Source organism: Trachemys scripta, chromosome 3 (genome assembly GCF_013100865.1).
Source record: "Trachemys scripta elegans isolate TJP31775 chromosome 3, CAS_Tse_1.0, whole genome shotgun sequence".
Taxonomy (NCBI): Eukaryota; Metazoa; Chordata; order Testudines; family Emydidae; genus Trachemys; species Trachemys scripta.
Window position 1 is genome coordinate 179,935,476 of NC_048300.1, and position 23,717 is coordinate 179,959,192.

General features: G+C 41.5%; 1 protein-coding gene across 2 annotated transcripts in view; it reads left to right on the forward strand.

Moving 5' to 3' along the window:
• The first annotated feature begins 8,398 nt into the window (after positions 1-8,398).
• VSNL1 (visinin like 1) overlaps positions 8,399-23,717 on the forward strand; it is a 144,470-nt gene continuing 129,151 nt past the window's right edge. The window contains exon 1 of one of the 2 annotated variants that reach the window (XM_034766547.1): positions 8,399-8,658. The gene's annotated coding sequence lies outside the window, so the exon portion shown is untranslated. The remainder of the gene's footprint in view (positions 8,659-23,717) is intronic. The other variant, XM_034766546.1, reaches the window with a different exon arrangement.

Genomic DNA, 23,717 nt, shown 5'->3' on the forward strand with positions numbered 1-23,717 from the left:
ATACCGCTGATTTTCACACTGTCTTGGGATAACATGGTGATAGTGGTGTGGCAGGAACACTTTGGGGTAAAGAATCAACTGGATCTAGTACCAAAGTGTATTTAACCAAGTCATCATAATTAGAGTTGTAACAGAAGGTTTGATTAGAGGAACAGAAAGTCCTGCTAGAACATCCCCGGACTTGGGTACTTGTCAAGGCTACAACTGTCCATATGTCGTTTCCATAAAATACCATTGGATAGTTTAATCACAGACAAAACATGTTGCATGCATTTTACAAGTTCTCCAGGTACCCTTTTTATTCCACAACCGTAGTTGCGAGTCTACAGTAAGTCTCCTACTTGAAAAGAATGATGATGAGTTATCACGTCATTGATCAATTTGCATAACTTGGGATTTGGCTACATGTAAGGCAACATCAGGATGCAGCAGATATCAACGGGTACGCAAAGGCCACTTCAAGAAAAGTGTTGCAGGTGACTCCTGAGTAATAACATGTGTGTTTTCCTGTAGACAATCAAGAAATTGTCCAATTTCTGCTGATGACTCAGAATAGACAAAGGCAATTGGTTTCTCCATGCCATCAGAAAATATGTAGGAAAGAACTGCACCCACTTTATTAAGTAAGCCTTGTAAAATACCTGGGTAGTAGGTAAGTATTATTATCCCTAATTTACTAGGGATAAACTCAGATGCAGAAAAGTTATGTGACCTGACCAAAATCATGCAACAAGGCTGGGGCAAGGCTGCTGAGAACAGAACAGAAATGGGAAGAATTTAGATTATTAGTATTAATGTTATTTGTTTTGCCTCAGTTCTTATGGTCATTGTGAAAAAAGAAAATCTTTAGGAGGGATTTGAATATGAAGATTACATAATTATATGTATGTAATAATAAATACATGGCTATATGTAAAATGTAATTATGTAATCAAATGCAATTTGTGTTGATTCTTGATTGTATTATATATAATCTAGCCGTAATGAAATTAATAATACTGGTCACACTTTTTTTCTCCAGAGCATCAAGGATTTCACCCCCTCGAACTGTGGTTTGTCGCCAGCAGCCTTCGTTAGTCAAAAAGCCCTGAAGCAGCCTCTTCTTGCCAATCTGTACAGCATTGATGCTTTCAATTTGCTGCGCAACAGGCAAGTGAATCTTGGCCTTAAGAAACTGCTGCCAAGAAGGAGGGGGGAAAGGAGTAAAATGTAAGGGAAATCACTGTTAAGAATGTATCACATGCATTTGAGAATATTAGGAAATGTGTATATATAAATATATATTCCTTCTAGTTATATTTAAGCTGTTATTATTTCCTGTACAATACATATGTGCGGATGGGCCTGACAAATGTTCAATACACAATTGAGAAGGGAAATGCAACCACTTAAAAAATACTCTGCGATTATATGTTTCAGAGTAGCAGCTGTGTTAGTCTGTATCCGCAAAAAGAACAGGAGTACTTGTGGCACCTTAGAGATTAACAGATTTATTTGAGCATAAGCTTTTGTGGGTTACAGCCTACTTCATTGGATGTATGTAGTGTAAAATACAGTAGGAAGATATATATGTACACAGAGAACATGAAACAATGGGTGTTACTATACACACTATAAGGAGAGTGATCAGTTAAGTTGAGCTTTTATCAGTTGGAGAGAAAAAAATAACTGTTTGTAGTGGTAATGAAAATGGCCCATTTCCAGCAATTGACAAGGAGATATGAGGAACTGTGTGGGGGGGAAATAAGCATGGGGAAATAGTTTTTCTTTGTGTATTGGCCCATCCACTCCCAGTCTTTATTCAAGCCTAATTTAATGGTGTCCAATTTGCAAATTAATTCCAATTCAGCAATCTCTCATTGGAGTCTGTTTTTGAAGTTTCTTTGTTGTAATATTGCGTCAGGAACAGTATCCCCAGTAATGTCATGGCCAACCTGGTGGCTGAACTTTGTCCTCACCCATAACTATTTCACATTTGGGGACAATGTGTACCTTCAAATCAGCGGCACTGCTATGGGTACCCGCTTGGCCCCACAGTATGCCAACATTTTTATGGCTGACTTAGAACAACGCTTCCTCAGCTCTCGTCCCCTAACGCCCCTACTCTACTTGCGCTACATTGATGACATCTTCATCATCTGGACCCATGGAAAAGAAGCCCTTGAGGAATTCCATCATGATTTCAACAATTTCCACCTCACCATCAATCTCAGCCTGGACCAGTCCACACAAGAGATCCACTTCCTGGACACTACAGTACTAATAAACAATGGCCACATAAACACCACCCTATACCGGAAACCTACTGACTGCTATACTTACCTACATGCCTCCAGCTTTCATCCAGACCACACAACTCGATCCATTGTCTACACCCAAGCTCTACGATACAATCGCATCTGCTCCAACCCCTCAGACAGAGACAAACACCTACAAAATCTCTATCAAGCATTCTTACAACTACAATACCCACCTCTGAAGTGAAAAAACAGATTGACAGAGCCAGACGAGTACCCAGAAGTCACCTACTATAGGACAGGCCTAACAAAGAAAGTAACAGAACGCCACTAGCCATCACCTTCAGCCCCCAACTAAAACCTCTCTCAGCACATCTATAATCTATCCTGAAGGACGATCCATCACTCTCACAGATCTTGGGAGACAGGCCAGTCCTTGCTTACAGCCTGCCCCCAAACCTGAAGCAAATACTCACCAGCAACCACACACCACACAACAAAAACACTAACCCAGGAACCTATCCTTGCAACAAAGCCCATTGCCAACTCTGTCCACATATCTATTCAGGGGATACCATCATAGGACTTAATCACATCAGCCACACTATCAGAGGCTCATTCACCTGCACATCTACCAATGTGATATATGCCATTATGTGCCAGCAATGCCCCTCTGCCATGTACATTGGCCAAACCAGACAGTCTCTATGTAAAAGAATAAATGGACACAAATCAGATGTCAAGAATTATAACATTCAAAAACCAGTTGGAGAACACTTCAATCTCCCTGGCCACTCGATTACAGACTCCTGTTCTTTCTGCAATTATATATGTCTGTTAAAACAGGAGGATTAAGTAAAAACAAAACAAAGCAAAGCACCTCATTAACCACAAGCTACCTGCTGAGAGATTGACTACCTACAGATCCTCTTGGAAGACTCATGACTGCAGCTTTTAATGGCTGAAGTCTCTGTTCCTTGGGGTTGCACTGTGTGTTGAGGTGGGGGAGAAGAATGGAGGAGGCTGCGTGTATTCCTGTCAGACTTTGCTCCTTTGCAAATTCTGACATTTCACACCTTTTTTTCCTCTCCTTCAAAAATTCAAAATCCAAAGGTGCAATTTCTGACAGATAATAGAGGGCAGGGACTGCCTGTTATTATATGTGTGTTCAGTGCCTAGCATAATGGGGCCCTTTTCTGACCTATGTGCTACTGTAATAATAATAGTAATATGGAGCTGTGCCAGAAACTGAATCACTTCACGAGCTCCCAGCATTGCTGAAGGGGTTGCAATTTATTACAGAAGCTAGAGAACAATGTCAGATGTTACATCTTCTGATACAGCACATTGGACAGGTGAGGGGATGCAATTTCTGACACACTTCTGTATCATCCAGCAGATATATCTTCTGACATCAGTCCTCTTTTTTGTCCCGCATGGAGCAATTTTTGACAATCAGGAAATGCTACCTTCTTCCAAATGGAGAGAGAATATTGTCTCAAGCATAGGCGCCGACTCAGTGAGCACCCATGGGGAAAAATTAGTGGGTGCTCTGCTCCCACTGGCAGCCAAGCTCCCCTCACCCCCCCGTCCCACCTCCTTCTCCTCCTCCTCCCCTTGAGTGCACTGCGTCCCCGCTCCTCCGCCTACCTCCCAGTGCTTCCCCCCGGCCGCCACCAAACACCTGTTTGGTGGCGTGCTGGGGGGGGAGGAAAGGAGGGAGGGGGGAGGAGCAGGAACATGGCGCGCTCAGCGGAGGAGGCAGGGCTGGGGCAGGGAAGGAGTTGGAGTGGGGGCGGGGCAGGGGTGGGAAGAGGTGGGGCAGAGGTGGGGCAGCATGGAAGGGGTGGAGTGGGGGTGTGGCTGGGGGCAGAGGTGGAGTCGAGCACCCAGGGGAAAGCGGGGAAGTCAGCGCCTATAGTCTCAACTGTTTAGCTTTAAAGTCATAATAATTTAATGTTAGATTTTACATCTTATTTAGAAAATCTAAATCAGCGGTTCTCAAACTGTGGGACAGGACCCCAAAGTGGGCTTTGCTCCCCCCTCCTGGGGTTGTGTAATAATGTTTGTTGTCAGAAGTGGGTGGCGGTGCAATGAAGTTTGAGAACCCCAGATCTAAATGATTCTAAGCATGTTCCAGATAGAAGTAACTTCTGTGAATGAGTCATATAATGGTATAATTTATCAATATTCTGTTTAGAAAGAACATTTAAGTGAAAAGTGAGAAAGGAGAGTCTAGTAGTTAGGCTATTAGCCTGGGACTCTAGAGACTCAGGTTCTATTCCCCGCTACATCACAGATTTCTTCTGTGATCTTATCACTCAGTCTCTCTGTGATTATATACTATCTATAAGATGGGGATAATAGTACTTCATAGGCATAATCTGAGGAATAATATTTTAACAGATTGTAAGATGCTCAGGGGTCATATAAGTACCTAAGATAAAAAAGTAATAAGCACCTGGTCTCGCATTTATACTTCTATCCCAACACATTCCTGTTCTATGAGAAACTCTAATTTATACTAAATATAAAAACTCCGAATAAGATCCTGACTTAATGTAAATTGCTATATCTCCACTGTAGTCAGTCTGGTCCTTAGTTTCAAAAGCCACTTAAAGTTGCTAAAGACTTGTCAACAATGTGCACCAATGGGTTGCGAACTTAACTGGCTCATGTAAACCCTACTGGCACCCACAAAAAGTTCTCTGGTGTGCGTTTAGTCCATGCCAGCAGGCTCCATGTGGGCCAATTAGTGCACTTTACATTGGTACACATTAAAATTCATACCACTCTGGTGTGCATTTGCGCACCGTGTAAACAAGTCCTAAATGACAATGGTTTACATTATTTACAATATCAAAGTACTCAATAGAGAAAGAAAATGAAAAAATCTTACATTGTCCATACTAGGCCTGATTCTTCCTAACTTTACATAGTGTGTGGTCATTTTTGCATCCATTTACAGTGAATGCAAAGTGAGTGTAAAATATTAACGTTCTGATCTGGTAATGTTTTACACCCATTTACCACAAGCTCTAAGTGACTACATGAGGCAGAGGGCCGCAGAAAGCCAAGCACCTTATTTTTACTCTGCCCTATTTTATCACTATTTATTATTGTTTGAAATCTTAACTTTGTTATGTAAATTATTTCTTTTAAAGGATACATATATATTTAGATAGTAAATATTATCAGTTAATACATTAGTTGATTGACAGTAGAATTTTGTAATATGTTTATTATTAGTTTCTTATTAATAATATTATATGTTTGAAGTTTAATACGAAATGTTTATTAGAGTTTTGATTTAAGGAAGAATTAAGTTTGCATATGGACTTGCATTTAGGTTTATCAGTGTAGTATTGGCAGGTGTATTTTATTTACATATATTTCTTATTCAAAAAGGTTTTTGTGTTGTATTTATATTTTAAGATTATGGATAAAAGAATCGGCTAATGTTTTCAAAAGTGACTAGTAATTTTGCATGCTCCAGATTGGGAACAGCTAGATAAAGAAAACAGATTTTGTTTTAAAATGTGTTTGCAAATACATTTTAACTAACAGGACTTTGCACCTTGCATACACAGGGCAAATCATTTTTAAAAACATATGACATGACTTGTCCTGTCTATAATATGGGTAAAATTCTGCCCATCTTTAAGTCAATGGGTGTTTTGGCATTTTCTTCTATGGACCTCTATACGCAAAGCCCAGTTCAAAATTGTTTTAGTTAAAATATGTTATGTTGTGTTTTAAAACACATTAGTTATTTGCCTATGCTAAACATGGAAAAAGAGGCCTGATTTTTCAGAAGATGAGTGTTCAGCACCACGTCCCTTTCAGGTGTCTAAGTTGGACACTCAAAAATAATAACACGGTTATACTGGTGAGAGGCAAAGTAGTATCATAAATCAGAAACTGGATAAAAGATAGAAAATATTAGTAAAAAAGGTCAATTTTCATCATGGCTAAAAGTTAACAATCCAGTGCCACAAGATTCCATACGAGGTGCTGTAAGGATATGGAAAACAGGGTGAGCAATGAGGTGGCAAAATGCACAGATGATTCAAAATTATTTAAGTTAATCAAGACTAAAGAAAAATGTCAGGAATTTCAGAGATCTAACTGAGGCAGGTGAATAAACAACACAAGAGTGGATGAAATTCTATTTCTTTTTATTGAGAGAGACAAGGTGGGTGAAGTAATATCTTTTATTGGACCAACTTCTGTTGGTGGAAGGGACAAGCTTTTGAGCTTCACGGTGCTCTTCCTCAGGTCTGAAGAAGGTAACCAGAGTGTCCAAGCTAAATACAAGATAGATCAGATTGTTAAGCATGTTCATATCCTGGGACCCCCATGGCTATAACAATACTGCAAACATTACTTCTTACTTTATATGTTTTTGTTTTGTAAATTATGTGGTAAGTAATCTTGTTATCTAAGTAAACTTTGTCATCTTAAGTGGTTTTGACACCAAGTTTTGTGTTTTGGAATTTTCTCACCTTCCTCCCCTCCCCATCTTTTATTTTTTTAAATTGTCAAAGTAAATAAAGATACAGTTTATAATGTCAGATACATCAGATCCATTGGAAACTCTTAAGGGGAAGTATTGTATCTTCCTATGTGTTCGTACAATGCCTAGCAAAATTCAGCCTCGAACGTGGTTGGGCCTTCGGGCACTTCAACAATAAAAAGTAAATTAACAGTAATAATTAATGATGATTATTAACCACAGTTAAATCAACTGTGTGCAATTAAATAATAATATCTTTCTTCAAATCCTTGCTTGAAACTCTTCTCTGGTGTGATGCCTAAAAAAACACCTCGAAAATAGTCAGGCATCTGGTTTCCAATGAGTACTGCTTTCCACAGTTAGCATTATTTCCTTATGCTCCCTTTGTCTGTTTGTTGTATTCACCTGTAGTCTACAGTCTTACACATTTGATTTATGCATTGCTTAATTGTATGCATTGTGAACAGTCAGTGGGACTATTCACACTGCGTAAAGTTAATCAAGCCTGTGAATCTTTGCAGGATCAAGGCCGTAGATTATAAAACCTTCAGGGCAGGGATTGTCTCTTTGTTACATGTCTGTACAGTGCCTAGCACAAAGGGGCCCTGGCCTCTAGGAGCTAGCGCAATACAAATTTTTAATGTTCATATTAATAACAATATAAAGAAGGGGATCAGTCACCTGTTTATCATATTAAATGAGGGAACATGGCTAGCTAAACTAAAACTAGTCAGCTAACATCCATTTTCTTATAGAACTTTTGAAATTGTTGTGGAAATAAACTGTCAGTGACAATGCACTCTTTACATTCGATAAAACAGCCCAGTATGTGTGTAAAGGGTATGTAGACAGCACTTTTGTGAAAGCAATGTATTGCCCCAATATTTTTTTCTTTGACCACTGAAAGAATTCAGGGACAAAACAGACTATATTCCCCCTCCATTTTAATGTTCAATGATGGACAACTGTGTGTAGTAGTTGACAATTTCTTAAAGGTGACCTGCAGATGAAAGAAAAATTGAGTGTACAGAAGGCCTGAAAAGGTGATGTTCAAAACCAAAAAAACCCTCTTTTATGTTAGTCCCTGTCTTCCCTGTTTCTTTTCCTCTGCCCCCTCTCCAGATATGCTCCCCAGTACCCTCCCTTTTTTGCTTCTTTCACCATGCATTTGCTCACCTGCCCCCTCCTCCTGAATGTTTGCGCTTCCCCAACAACACATTTTTGTTCCACTCCCTGTTGTGGTTTTTGTCCCCTGCGTTTGTCCTCCTCGTTTTTATTGGTCTTTTCGTGACTGCCCCTCTTTTCTCGCTCCCCAGTGTTGTAGCCCGCCTGCTTCCCCTCCTCAATGTTTTTGCTCCTTTTCCCCCCTTTTTTGTCCTTCCCCGTTTTACTGATCTCGTCACTCTGTTTTTGTTCCTTCACTCTCCCTTCCCTGTTTTACCTCCCCTTCTGAGTCCCCCCGCCCCCCCCCCCCTTTGTTCTTTTCCTCTCCCCTGCCCCCCACACTCGGTTTTGCTCAGGGAGCCGATCTCTGATGGCAGGTGAGAGCAGAAGCAAGGGCAGCGGCCTCGCTGTTGTGAATGCGCATGCTCGTATCTCTTGGCGAACAAAATCTGACACTCCATCGGCTCGGGGAACTGGCGGCGCGTGCGCAGGTAGCTCCATCCAGCAAGGGAACCTTGAATTTCTCTGGGATTCCCGATCTGCAGTGCAGAGCAAAGCGGAGGAACGTGTGGAAGCAGCTGCTGGCGCGCTCTATAAGGGGATTTAAGCCGCAGAGAGAGCGGGGGAGGCAGGGACCGATTCACCATTGATCTGAATTAAATACTTCTCTCTCTCTCTCTCTCGAAATCTGCCCTTTTGAGTTTTATTCTTTGCTTCAGGTGACAGCACACAACGCAAACTGTAAGTGTTCCCTTTCTCTTGGATGCTAATTTAGGGTTCATGGTGGGGTTGGAATTTCTTGCACCACTGTATCTTTTGCATGGATGCGGTGAAATGCATGGTTACAATAAACTAAAGTGCTGTCGGCTTTGCTTCATCCCGCTGTTTGCTAGCAATAAAGGATGAGGGGGGCGAACATCTTGTGATGGTGAAAAGAGAAAGTGAACTGTGAAGTGTTTGCTTGCACGATATTTGAGGATTGGGATTACTTTTTAAAGTCCGCTGCGGGGTTTGGCAATAGGCGGAGGGTGAGTATAACTACATATGATTTTTAAATCTATAAATAGAAACCTTTTCCTACATACACACATCTTTAGATCCAGATGGCGAAGTTCTGTTGCTGATAGAAGTGGGGGATAAAATGAGAGGGTTGTAAAGTGTCAAACTGTCTGACATCCTGTCGGTGCAGATTTCTTTCCCCCCGGAAAAGTGGCAGAAGTGTTTGCTAGTGAAAGTGGATGAACTGGATAGGATGGAAATAGAAGGAGGCTTTTGTGCCATATGTTAGTACTTAAAAGCTTAAAGCAATGTGGTTATCTCTGCCTCTTTTTAGCGCTTACAAATCGTAACGAGCAAAGTTGTGTAACATTGCTTTTCCTTTCTTAATACTTTGTGTGCCTTGTTGTTTTTATTGACCAAATGGAGGGAAATTGTGTCCACAGCAATCTGCCTTGACCTGTTTTAAGATGAGAGACTGACTGCTATATTGATTAGGATATAAATACCAACATCAAAAGCAGGCATTGATCGCTCGCTTAATAATTTGCGTTTGGGCATGTTTTGCTGATAGCCGGAAGCCTTTGACATTTTTAATCACTTGAAAAGCAATAGAGAAAAGGTCATTATGTTTTCCAGTGCAAACAGATCATGCGAAAATTAAGAGGAAGATCAGTAGTCCCTGCAAGGTCATCAAACCCATTGTGAAGAGCAAATTGCTAGAGATCCTTGCGATTACTTTCTTGATAGACTTGGTTTGTGTGACAGATGTTTCTTTTAAGTGGTCCACCCTTTTATGCATCTGCAAGATGTTTTCAGGGATAAGCTTTGGAATAAGCGCGCTCATCTCACTCCTCTGATGTGGTAAACTGCACGGTGGATGTGCTGCGCTCCTGTTTACTTGGGAATAGAACGAGGTGAAAATGGAGGTGGGTGGAGATAACAAAAGCTGGTGTGCAATCCAAGTCATTTCCCACAGGAAGGCGTGAGAAGGAGGGAGGGGAGACGAAAGGAGAATTTCATTTCCAGAGATCAAAACAAAGGAGAGGCAAGTTGGGGCAGATCGGCAGAACTCGTGTGGGAATCGGGACGTTTTTCTCGGTGACCCAACCAGTCAAGAAAGATTTCATAAAAGCTGCTGTCGCTTGACTGCTCTGTTCTGTGTTATTAAGAAATCTAGCATGTTTTATAGCTAAAGGACTGGGACAGGTCAATCTCGAAGGGAATTTAGGCAGGAGGTCTCGACGCAGGTAGTACATACAAGGAAGAATGTGGCAAGGGCAGCAAAAAGTGCAGTTTAAGAATAAAACGTTTTAAAATAACGAGTTAGAGAGCTAAGAGGAAACATATACTGGGAGTGTACCTCAAAAGTGGGAACTTCCCTTCTCCCCTCCTTCCATACCTCCCAGGTATTTGGCCAACCTATAAGAGGCACATTCCTGAATTTGCAAACGGAGTTTGTTAGTACATGAATTGTGTGTGCTCAGTACAGTTTTTTTTTTAATTGTGTCTCATTCTGCATAGAAGGGTCATGCATAGGCTGAAATATCCAGAATAATGGGATACAGGGGACCGTTTGGTAGAAAGAAGGGGGAAGACGTTGAACACTTCTGGAGACCCCACATTGCGTAACAACAGCGGTTTAGAGCGAGACCCCTCCTCCCTCGGTATCTTAAAAGATGCTGCTAGAAATACATGCCAGACCTTCCCTAGCGTTTCTCGCAGCCCCAACTCCTTTCTGCACACATATGACCCCTCTGCAGCCTCTTACTAAAATACCAACAACAAGCCCCTCTGCACCAACTTGACCTTCCCTTTATTGCCTCTGCGCATACCAGCTCCGTCTGCATACCTCTCCTCCATTCTGCAGGTACCAGATCTCCCTGCAACCTCCTCTCTGCACCCACCAGACCGCCCGCATCCCTTTACCAGAACCCAGCAGCTCCCTCTTTGCACCTACCAGCCTCCCCCGCCCTTTACCTCCTCTCCGCATACTGGGTCCCCACTACAGCTACTTGCACACGTTTCCTATGCAGCTCCTTCTTTTCTCTTACCTGATCCCCCCTGCAGTCCCCTCTCTCTATACATCGGACCCCTCTGCACAGACTAGATCCCCGCGGCTCCCTCTCTGCACACCACAGATCCTCTTGCAACCCCTTCTCTGCATACACCAGTCCTCTGCAGCCTCCTCTCTGCACACACGAGATCTCCCCGAGAGCCCCTTTTGCACATACCAGATCACCCCGCACCTTCTGGATCTGCAGGAATTAGACCCTCCTGGCAGTTCTCTGCACCCCGCAGATTCCTCGCCGTTCCCTCCTGTACCTCCCACCCCACAAACACGAGCCCTTTCTCTTCTGCCGTTACCGACTGCGCTTCCCTGCGCCTCACAGCTTTGTCCCTTGACTCAGAAGCTGTTGGAGATGTGGTCCTGAGGCGGAGGTGACAGCTGCGCCTTTCTGCTCCTCAGTGATACGGGGCTGGGGGCTGGTGTGAAGATCATGGTGGGGTGCACCGTGCACCATAACATTATGTAACTGCTCTAAATCCGCGGCGGTAATTGGCACGGCGAGGGGAGGCTGTAAACCGATCCGGCCGGGGTCCTCCTCCAGACAGGAGCTCTCCCCAGCCCCCTGCAGAGGGGGAGGATTTTTGTGACACAGCGGCCGAGGCACCAGATGCCGAGCAGCCCTGTTTCCTACTCATCAAAGTCTGTGGAAAGTCAGACCCTGGGGGGCACCTGAAAACAGCCCCAGCTGGGTATGTTTTGTGGGGTTGTGGAAAGCGACCTTCCTTTTACTGCTGGGCCTCATCTTCAGAAGATACAGACCCAGCATCCCCCACGCCAGGTGCTCTGCGCTCTCCCAGGTGGAGGTGGAGGCGTGGCAGGTTAGTTCTTAGCCTTTTATGGAATCCCCCAGGTCAGGGTGCTCTCCTGGGCGTGCTATAAAACCCATTAACATTGCAGAGGACAGTTCTCCTGTCCTGATGAGCAGCCTGAAAATGAATCACCGGGCAGTAGCAGCGAAGACTGATCTGTACTTTTGGCAGCTGCATGCAGCAGCATGTGAACAGGCAGAGCAGCCCTCCAACTGCTTCGGGCGGCTGCCTTCGAGCATTCAGTCCCTCTCCCTCCCCCACTGCAAAAATCTTCTCCCCTCTGCAAGGTGGCCTCAAGATCCCATCTGCTACCAAGAGATAATTTAAAGGTATCGATTTCAGAATTAATTTAGAATCTAAAGATTTTATAGTAAGGCTATCGGAGGAATTAGGGGCATCCGGATATGCAATGTTTTTTAATTAAGAGGAAACCTTTTCGATAACAGTATAACATTTTTTGAGGGGGCCAGTTTACAAAGATCGACCCAATTTTAATTAGAAATGAAACATGATTATTTTCAGGCTTGTGACATGGCCAGTTAGTGAAATATTGAATCCATGTATGATTGCTATGCTATTGCAAAGATGTTCATGCAGCAGATATATTAAAAGATAGAGGCCTTTTCCTAATGATTTCAGGAGCCACAATGGTAAAATTTTATAGCAAACATTTTTGCGGATCTGAACTCTGCTCTTGTCGTATTAAATTGCTGAGCTAGAAGGATCATCAGTAGCCATTTATACATAAGACTAAGTAGTAAAAGCAATGGCTTTATTAGGCAGAATATGGTACACAACAAAATCTGGACAAACCAGAGCAACAGAAAGGTGTGAAAACAACCTTGATCTTCGTAAAATTTATTCTCGCCAGTCCCCTCAAAATATATTGTTTACACAGCAGTTTGTTTCTATGGCAAGCTCTCAGATATATACTGATATTCATACTATGGCTTCTTTGACAGTATGTGTTTGTAAAGAAAACATTTTAGCAATATCAGTTCAATTGAAAAGTCTTCTGTATTATCCATTTTAAGTTTGGGGACTGAGAGTAATTTTAATTCATACTTTTATTACTTTTCTCCTTCCATTCCCAACTCTCCCAATAAATAAATAAATTCATAAAGTAGTCTGAGTTGCTGTCAGTATCAAGAAAAAAATTAAAAATGTCTTTAATCTTCATTATGCAATACTCACCTTTTAAAAAAGGCGTGCTTCTGCTCCCATTGAATTCAATGGGAGTTCTGTTATAGACTTCACTAGGAGCAGGGCTGTGAATATAATTGTTCTTTTGAATGGTCTGATCTTTTAAACATATACCGATATATGCCATGACATATAACTACACCTTTCATTTTTTACCTTTGTTTTTTAGAAGTAGTCTGTGTATGTGAGTGTCTGGGGGAAGGGAGTATTGAGGTAAACCAAGTAGATTTTGGCTGCTTGGATTTTGTTTGTGCAGATGTAAGTCAGTATACATAGATCCCACATATGCTTCAAAAATATATTTAATGAATGGAATAGCTAATCATAGAATAAACATCAAAATGTCTTCACACTTTACTAGTACGTTGCTTATCAATCTATTAAGATGTTCTCTAGTTTGATAAGCAGATTCAAAGCCTGAGACTGTGGTAATTTGTCATGGTGCTTAGCCTTTTCAGTTGTTAGTTTGTCACAGTGTTACATAACCGTAGTACTCTAAAAGCAAATGTCAGAAATGTTTTCATTCCCTCTCCCCACCCCCCAATCTATTTGTGTAACTCTACCAAGAAAAAAAAGGCACAACTTGACAGCTTACTGTTTATATAATACAAACAAAGTCAAATCTTGCCCTGGCCAGAACTGCAAGGCAAGTTGCCTAGGTGGATGGGTATAGTGTAAGAAAGACAGTAGCAGATGAGTTTGCTGCTGTTGGAATCCTGGTGGCCAGGGTAGAATTCCTATGGATACACATGATAGAGGAATCACCGCAGGGTTCACTTGGGTTGCTGAAAGGAGTTGGAAGTGCCTCTGGATACAACATTCTGCATCTGTAGCATATACACTAGCTGGCTGGAGGACTAGATGTTCCTTCTAGCTAGCAGACCATATCCTCTTGAGGGCCTGGTGTGTAGACTGCATCACCTGTAGCCGAGACACCTCATCTTTCTCCCCTTTGCTTTCTTAAGTGCTTTGGAGTGATACATCCCTGCTGCTTGTTTTCTGTAACAGCTTCAACCCCAGTATAGCAGTGGGCAGGACTTAGATATAAGTTCATATGCTCCCTATGTGCAGAAATTTTGCTTCCTTATCATTTTAGGTACGTAAACCTAAATAAATTAAATTTTAGAACTTTCATAGAGAAAATTTCTGGCCAATAGCATTATTGCTTTTTTAAAAACACATTGTCTTTGAATTTTCCCCTTATTCATTTTTGTATCTTATTATTTCTGATCTTCTAGCTCCATTCATCAAATTTTCACTTGTTTAATTTTTTAATTGGGATTCTAATTTTATTATATTTTGTATCCCTGATTAAAATCAAATCATTTATACAAAGAGAGGTAGAAAGATAGTTATAGATACAATATGCAGTATGTACATTTATCTTTTTCTCACATTCATAATAACGGACCCAATTCTGTATGCCTTATGCAGTTGAAACTCCCATTGATTTTAACAGGTGTTTTGGATGTGCAAAGAATGCAAGATAAGCCTATAACCATGATTAAAATAACAACATACATTACTTTTGATTTAATTAAGGAAGCTGGGCAATTATAAATTAGATTTAATGGGTAAGCTTGTTTTAAACATAATTAGAATTGTAAATATCTGTCACATATCATGAAAGTTTGCAACCCTCTTCTTTCCATTTTGTCCTGTCTCTTGCCTATGATGTTTTAAAACAGCTTGAGTATGGTTTTTAAACTCACTTTTTATACTTGGTTGTTTTGTCAGTGTGGACTGGACTAAATGTCTACTCTCCCCTTCCTTTTTAGAGCTGTCTTAAAGGATTCCTATTGCAGAGGTCTTGCATCATGGGGACTTTTAGTCTGCCTGGTTCTTCATTTAGCCTATGGTTATTAGAGAACAGGGTGATCCCTCTGCAGAGCTCCTAACCCCAACCATCACGACTCAGATTTAGTCCTGCAGTTTGTTATGGTGCCATCAGATTATTGCATCTGCACTTTTCACTTGTGTGTCTGTTACTCCTGAATTTGTGTCTCACACGACTTCACATTCTGTTTATTTCTTTTCCCTCTTTCCACTGTAGCTTTGTTCCTTCCCTTCCAGATTTTGCATGCATCAGTTCTATTTGCTTCTTCATATTCGCTCTCTCCTGCCCTCCTCACTGTTTATTTTCCCTCATTATGCTGAAAATCCATGCCCTGTGCTGTAACTTCTGCACATGGCCTTAGCCTAGGAGTACAGGGTACAGCAGCAGCACAGTGAAAAGAAATGGTAAGCTAGGGAAATGCTGTATACAAGAACAGCTGCAAAGATGAGGTTCGGGGTAGGATGTTACCACCGGCAAGGCATGGGAAAACACTCATGTTGCCATCTTAGTTCAAACTCCTGAGCTTATTCATGTAGAAAGGTGCTTATTATCTTTTGAAATTTCAGACTGCTGAAAAATGTCAGAGTCTGAGAAAAAATGGGTGCAATGGCCTTTAAACAGAATGAAACATAGGGTAGCAAGAACATGGCTCTCAACAACTGCTGAAATAATTGTTCTTGTTTATGGAATCCAAATTCTCCAGACAGTGTTCCAAATCCGTGATTAGTATTACTGTTTGATGTTATTTATTTTACATTGGTACATGTTAATAATTATTATTTTAAAACTTTACAGCAAAGACAATCCTGAGGACATTTCAATCTATTTCATATCAATATGATCCATGGGATAATAATAGAAATGTGAAAAGTGAGGCAAATTGTCAATGGTGATCTCATAGCTGGAAGACTTCGCAAAATAAATGGTGTTTAAGGAGGGAGCTGGAGGAGAGAAGAGGTGTTTTGCTCACTGGGAAGTGGAAAGTTGTGGCAAGGGTAGATGATGTTCTTTTGCATTGAAATTTTTAAATTAACATACATTTAAAAATAAGTATATAAAGGTATTCAGCAGTCTTTCTAGTGGAAGCTAGGGAACAGATTATTTTAGCTAAAACAAGAAATTCACAATTGACCTCAAGTAAATAATTTTCACATAACTAATTAGAAATAAGTAAGTCTATTGTGCTAAAAATAATATTGTCTCAAATTCTGGCACCAGAAACATAGAAGGCAATCATATCATGGTGTCTGAATATATTTGACCATCAGTTAAACAATTCTGCCCACAACAGACCCCACGTAAGTCACTTTTAGGAGCCAAGGCTGTACAGAACAAACAGAAGAATTGGTGCTAAGTTTGCCAAGTTCAGGTATTTGCAGGAACAAGACTTTGTTATGCTTTAGCTGATGTAATTTATTGACGTAATGGTAGCTGAATAATTTCCTTCAAGAAAAAAATGCATTTTAAAACAGCTCTTCTGAAAGCTGTTTCTGTGATTAGAGTTAGTGTTACTGTGATTTTTAATGGATGATTAATTCAAAACAATATCAGTGTTTTCATAGAGATCCATTATAAGGTTCACTAAATACCATGGGATCCTATGAAAGGTTCACTGATAATATTGTCATGCTCCCTCTTCTGCTCCCAATGAACTCAGTGGGAATTTTCCCATTTATTTTAATGGGAGCAGGATTGCATATCATATGTACATGTCATTCCCATTCACATAGCGGGGGTTGTGTTCTTTTGTGGCAAAAAGACTGAATCACAGTGAACTACAGTGTGTGGTTTGTTAGTAGATCCTACACCTTATTTGACACCTTGGATTATCTAATTATAACTGTTCTCTTGTTTGTCAGATAGTTGTAGTTAGAAATGTCTTTCCTCTCCCCTCCACCCCAGCACTTACAAAAACCAAAAAAAGGTTGTAAATTTCCCTTTACATGAATTGAGTGCTTTTCAAAGATACCTGATAGATAGCCCTAGAAACTGAAGTCCTCTATATACCCAAAAAGCCATAGTGAGACATAGTGGCATTGCAAAGCTCTCATAATGCGCCAGCAACATGCTTCCATACTGGCAGGGATAAGTGGTAGGCATTAGAGAGTAGTAGAGGTCTTGTCTATACTAGAGAGTTTTGTCGACAAAAGTCAGCTATCATTGACAAAACAGTGGAGATGTGCACACTGCAATGCTCTTTCCGCTAACAAAACTCTCCTGCTTTGCTGACAAAATAAAGCCACCTCAATGAGAGCCATATGGCTTTTTGCAGCAAAGTTATATTGACAAAGTGTCAGTGTAGACGCTGCGCTTGGTTGTGCTGCTTTACATGGCCTCCAGGAGGTGTCCCATAATGCCCATGCTGACCGCTCTGGTCAGCAGTTCGAACTCTGCTGCCCTGCACCCAGATACACAGGCTTCTGCCTCTCCCCCTTTAAAGGCCTGGGAATTTTTGAAATTCCACTTCCTGTTTGCTCTGTGTGGACAGCTTACATTGCATCTTCCCAGCTGACCATGGCGGCTCAATGCAGGAAATGCTTTTCCGCTTGGAGCACACCTGAGTTATTGGAGCTGCTGGTACTGTAGGGAGAGGAGGCTGTGCAATCCCAGCTCCATCCAGCCATAGGAACTTCTATACCTATGATCAGATTTCTTGTGGTATGTTGGATAAGGGCTATGAACGGGACACACATCTGTGCCGTGCGAAGATAAAGGAGTTGAGGCAGGTGTACCAGAAGGCAAGGGAGTCAAACCATCATTCTGGTGCTGTGCTGAAGATCTGCCGCTTCTATTAAGAGCTGGAGACCATCCTTGGCGGCGACCCCACCTCCACCGCCAAGAGCCCAGTGGATACTTTGACAGGGCTGGAGACAGCAGTCCGCGGACTCAACCCAGAGGATGAAGTTGTGGACAAGGAGGTTGAGTGTGGAGCACACAGCAGAGTTGTCCGGTGGTGTGGCGAGTCAGCACTTCTTTTCCACTCCGGAGAGGTCTAGCCAGTCCCAGGAGTCCGTCTCTGGTGCGCATAATGCGGGAGAGGAGAGATTTGGTAAGTGATCTTTTTGAGTTGATGCTATTCGTTTATATGAGGTAGAGCTGTCCTTTGCTTTGTATATTCTAGAAGTGGGTGAAGGGATAGAAATGTATGAAACTAGCTGTGTTTGCCTGTGCTTCACATTCCACTGTGCAGCTAAGCAGTGCAGCGGAACAGCATGTTAATGCACACCAAGATTTCACGGGAATCCTCCAGAGAGATCTCTAGGAAACTTTCCTGGACATACTTGTGAATCCTCTGCCGAAGGTTCCTTGGCTTTGTTCCTTCACTCATTTTAGGGAACTTTTCTGCACCAATCGGCAATCATTTGTGCTGGAACCAAAGCGGCACATAGGTGAGCAGCATAGGTACCTGGTCTGAAGCCGCACGTGTGAAGGAGATGCACCCCTGCATCCTTGCTTACCTTCAGGAATGAGATATTGGCTTCAATGACTCCTGACTGTGGAAAATGGTGGCAGAATTTACAATATTGTCCCTAGTCACCTGCAGTAATCCCCTTAAAAAAATACCAAGATTCTTTGCCCCATCTTGACCCCACCTCACCCCCGGGCCGAACTCACCATGTTTAGGGCTTTCGCCAAGCTGTGTGTTTGCCAAAGGACAGTGACAAGCTGATTTGTATTTTTAAAAAGGTGCATTTTATTATAATGATTTGATGCTTTGTGTGCACTAACAATCATGCTTCTGCAGATGTGGCGTTCAGGGGAACCCCCAACACACGGGCGGAGCACCTCTGCCAGATAAGGAAGCAACCAAGGAGGAGCAAGGAGGACATGCTTTGGGAGTTGCTGCAATCCTCAGAGGCCGAAAAACAAGAATTCAGGGCATGGAGAGAGACTTTAAAGAAAATGATAAAATATACAGGCACGACAGAAGGGAGACCCAGTAGCGAATTTTAATGGTCCAGGAGTGGATGATAAAAGTGATGGAGAAGCAAATGTAGATGTTGAAGTCCCTAATCACACTACAGTCTGAATTCATGTGTGCTCACCCCCTCTTCAGCCAATACAGAACTGCTTTCCATGCCCTCCCCAAACTCCTCCCATATATTCCTTGCAACTTCCCTGCCCGTCCTGGTACCCTGTTCACTCCACCCTCTTGGACAGCTTCCAAAATGATAGATGGAGTTATACACAACTATAGAGCCTACATTGCCCTTCATTGTTATCTCCTTTCCCACTAAGCCTTTTGTGTGTGTTATTAATTGGTATTTAATAAAAACATACTCTCTGAAAGATAACCAATCTTTGTCTCCTACATACTGTCGTTGCTGCTGGAATTAATACACAGTGGCAATTTGATCATTTGTTGAATACAAATCATGGTCAGGAATCATCAACATTTTCATGCAAGGCAGCAAGTTAAAGCATGGCAGAGTGCTGTATAGATAGACACATTACTGGAGCTCATTGTCAAAATGGTGCCTCAAAGCCTCCCTGATTCGAATAGCCCCGCCCCATTGTGCCCCTCCAATACCCTTGGTATCTGGTTGTTCAAAATCAGCTGCCAGGTGATCTGCCTCTGTGCTCCACCTCGGGGGAAACTTTTCACCCTTAGCCTCACAAGTATTATGGAACACACAGCATGCTGCTATGACCATGGGAATATTTTCCTCATTTAGGTCTAGCCTGCCATAAAGGCAGTGCCAATGAGCTTTTAATCTGCCAAAGGCACATTCAACGGTCATTCTGCACCTGCTCAGCCTATTGTTGAAGCGCTTCTTGCTGCTGTTCAGATTTCCCGTATAAGGCTTCATGAGCCACGGGAGTAAGGGGTAGGCTGGGTCTCCCAGGATCGCTATGGGCATTTCAGTATTCCCCATTGGAATCTTCTGGTCTGGAAAGAAAGTCCCTGCTTGCAACTTTCTGTATAGGCCAGTGTTCACGAAGATATGTGCGTCATGTACCTTCCCGGACCACCATGCATTGACGTCAGTGAAATGGCCATCGTGATCCACAAGCACCTGCAATACCATAGAGCAGTACCCCTTTCTATTGATGTACTCTATCACAAGAGCAACAGAGGGTCTCTGTTGCTTTTTACAGATTCAGACCATCTATCACAAGATAGGTCTGGAGCCAAAATTGGGATATGTGTGGCATCTATCGCTCCGCCGCAGTTAGGGAATCCTATTGCCACAAAGCTATCCACTATTTCATGCATGTTGCCAAGAGTCACAGTCCTTCATAGCAGAATGTGATTAATGGCCCTGCACACTTGGGTTAACACAGCCCCAATGGTGGACTTCCTGACTCCAAACTGATTCACAACTGTTTAGTAGCAGTCTGGAGTCGCCAGCTTTCACACAGCGATCACCACGTGCTTCTCCACCAAGAGGATAACTCTCATTTTGGTGCCCTTGCACCACAGTGTTGGGGCGAGCACCGCACACAGTTCCAGGAAGGTGGCTTTCTGCATCCGAAAGTTCTACAGCCACTGCTCATCATCCCAGACCTGCATAACGATACGATCCCACCCTTCAGTGCTTGTTTCCCGAGCCCAAAAGCCATGGTCCACCATGTGCAGCTCCTGAATCCCAAAAGTAATCTGGTGTTTCTTTCCATGGCACACAGCAGGTCAGGCGTCTCTGATTCCTGTTCAGATTGGGTGCTCATAATATACTGCATGACCAGCTGCGATGTGTTCATAACAGTGACCACAATAGTAGAGAGCAGTGCAGGACCCATCCTTTCAGTCACAGATGGCGAGCGCACAGTAAACAGGGACCATTGAAAAATACTGCAAAACTGTCGGAGGCCCATGGAATGATGGGATGGAAAAAACTGCATCATGGGACATTGAAGCGACACCCATCATGCGCTGATCCATTCTGCCTTCCCACACCTCCTAGCTGCTGAAGGTGGTGAATAGCATAGTGGGATAGCTACCGACAGTGCACTGCTCTCTATGTCAGTGCTATCTACTGATAGAAGGAGCATTGTGTGAACATGCACAAGTGATGCAATTATATTAGTTTTTGATTGTCAGTGTAACTTGCGTCGACAAAACTCTGTAGTGTAGCCAAGGCCAGAGTCTCTGTGACTATTTAGTGTAAGCTCTGTTTACATTAGATAAATCAATCAGTTCAATATCAATTAATGGAGTTAACTTGATTGTTTTAACTCTGAGGGAGTGTATCTACTCTGCTGCATCGGTTTCAGCTGACATGCAGTTGTTTTTTTAAACTGCCAGTAAAGACGTCAGCTGTAATGATGATTTTAATAATTTTTAGACTAGTTTATATAGGGTCACTACTCATCCTTTTGATGATAATGACTTTCGATCATTGCTAACTTTAAGTAGCGACCTAGAGAGAAAAGGTTTTCGAGGCATAAGATTGTTAAAGTTAGAACGGACCAATGTGATCATTTACTCTGACCAGCTACATAACACAGGCCATAGAATTTCACACAGCGATTCCTATATTCCAATAACTTGTGGTTGAATTAGAGCATATATTTTAGAAACAAAAATCCAGTATTGATTTAAAGACTCCAGGCGATGGAGAATTTACCACATCCCTTAGCAATCTGTGCCAATGCTTAATTACCCTCACTGTTCAACATTTATATCTTGTTTCAAGGTTCTGTATTTCATTATCAGTCCTTGAGCTAGCCAGTCCCCAAAGTAATTTTTTTTAAATTAAACTTAACCAGGCCACTTATTAAACACAGTCTTTGTAAAGCATCTATAACTTGATTTCGATATTTTAAGAAGTAATTACACTATGATAGTGTGTTATTTGAAATGAATTATTTAATAAAGGATCAGTTCCACATAGTTAATAAAAACATTTTTTAATCCAGAAGAAAAGTTAAATTATTCCATATTAAATGGTACTGAATACAATGTAAAGGATATCTTCTTTGTGGACTTTGAGAATATCTATGTATTTAATCCACAACAGAGTAATTTAAAATTAGAACATCTTGTTTATAAAAGTTGATAGTTCAGAACACAAAAAGTATATTTATATTCTTTTTATCAGTTATAGTTTAGATGGAATATAAAGCTACTGAAAGGCTTATAAAGAATGAAATAAGAGATACTGTTTAATATAGGAGGCTTTTAGGGATTATTCCACATGGTTTTTGATGGAATGTGGCAAATATGTGAAAGAGGACTAATTTGTTCACGATGTAATTGGAGGAATTAATAAAATATTACATTAGACCATCTCAAATCTGTGTGGCTAGTCACTAGAATTAATAGCTATGAAATATCCATTGTGGCAAACATTGCCCAAAACTTATTTTTAGGAGGATTACTAACTAACCAGCACGTACCTGATTGGATAATATTGTTTCATTACAGCAGAACATATACTGTATTTTGGTAAGTGGTACCAAAAATTAATTTTATACGCATATTTTTCAAATTATATACATGAGTAGAGACATTAAGGAACTCTTTGGAGCTTTTTTCCCCTCTCTTGGAAAAGACTTCTGCAAGCTTTTGATATTGTCTTGCATGACCTTCTCATAAACGAACTAGGGAAATGCAACCTAGATGGAGCTACTATAAGGTGGGTGCATAACTGGTTGGAAAACCGTTCCCAGAGACTAGTTATCAGTGATTCACAGTCATGCTAGAAGGGCATAATGAGTGGGGTCCTGCAGCGATCAGTTCTGGGTCAGTTCAATATCTTCATCAATAATTTAGATAATGGCATAGAGAGTAAATTTATCAAGTTTGCGGATGATACCAAGCTGGGAGGGGTTGCAAGTGCTTTGGAAGATAGGATTATTATTCAAAATGATCTGGACAAACTGGAGAAATGGTCTGAAGCAAATAGGATGAAATTCAATAAGTACAAATGCAAAGTACTCCACTTAGGAAGGAACAATCAGTTGCACACAAACAAAATGGGAAATGACTGCCTAGGAAGGAGTACTGCGGAAAGGGATCTGGGGATCATAGGGGACCTCAAGCTAAATATGATCAACAGTGTAACACTGTTGCAAAAAATGCGAACATCATTCTGGGATGTATTAGCAGGAGTATTTGTAAGCAAGACACGAGAAGTAATTCTTCCGCTCTACTCCATGCTGATTAGGCGTCAACTGGAGTATTGTGTCCAGTTCTGGGCGCCACATTTAAGGAAAGATGTGGACAAATTGGAGAAAGTTCAGAGAAGAGCAACAAAAATGATTAAAGGTCTAGAAAACATGACTTCTGAGGGAGGATTGAAAAAATTGGGTTTGTTTAGTCTGGAAAAGAGAAGACTGAGAGGAAATATGATAACAGTTTTCAAGTACATAAAAGGTTGTTACACGGAGGAGGGAGAAAAATTGTTCTTCTTAACCTCTGAAGATAGGACAGGAAGCAATGGCCTTAAATTGCAGCAAGGGAAGTTTAGGTTGGACATTAGAAAAAAATTCCTAACTGTCAGGGTGGTTAAGCACTGGACTAAATTGCCTAGGGAGGTTATGGAATCTCCATCATTGGAGATTTTTAAGATCAGATTAGACAAACACCTGTCAGGGATGGTCTTGATAATACTTATTAGTCAGGAGACTGGACTAGATGACCTCTTGCGGTCCCTTCCAGTCCTGTGACTCTAAATCTGAATTAAACACGAAATCATGACTGCTTGGAAATAGAATCTAGTTTGAGAATTAAAATTTAAGGTGATATAATTGATTTTTAGAAGGAGAACAAAAGGGATACAATTTATTTTAAATATTTTTGTTCATTTGTAGCAAAATGTTTTAGACAGATGGGGCCAAATTGTCAAATGCTCATTAACTAAACTTCACCTATACTTTGGCATCTGCCTGGATGTATCGGTATCCTTGGGCATGATCCAATGGCTGTTGAAGTCAAAGG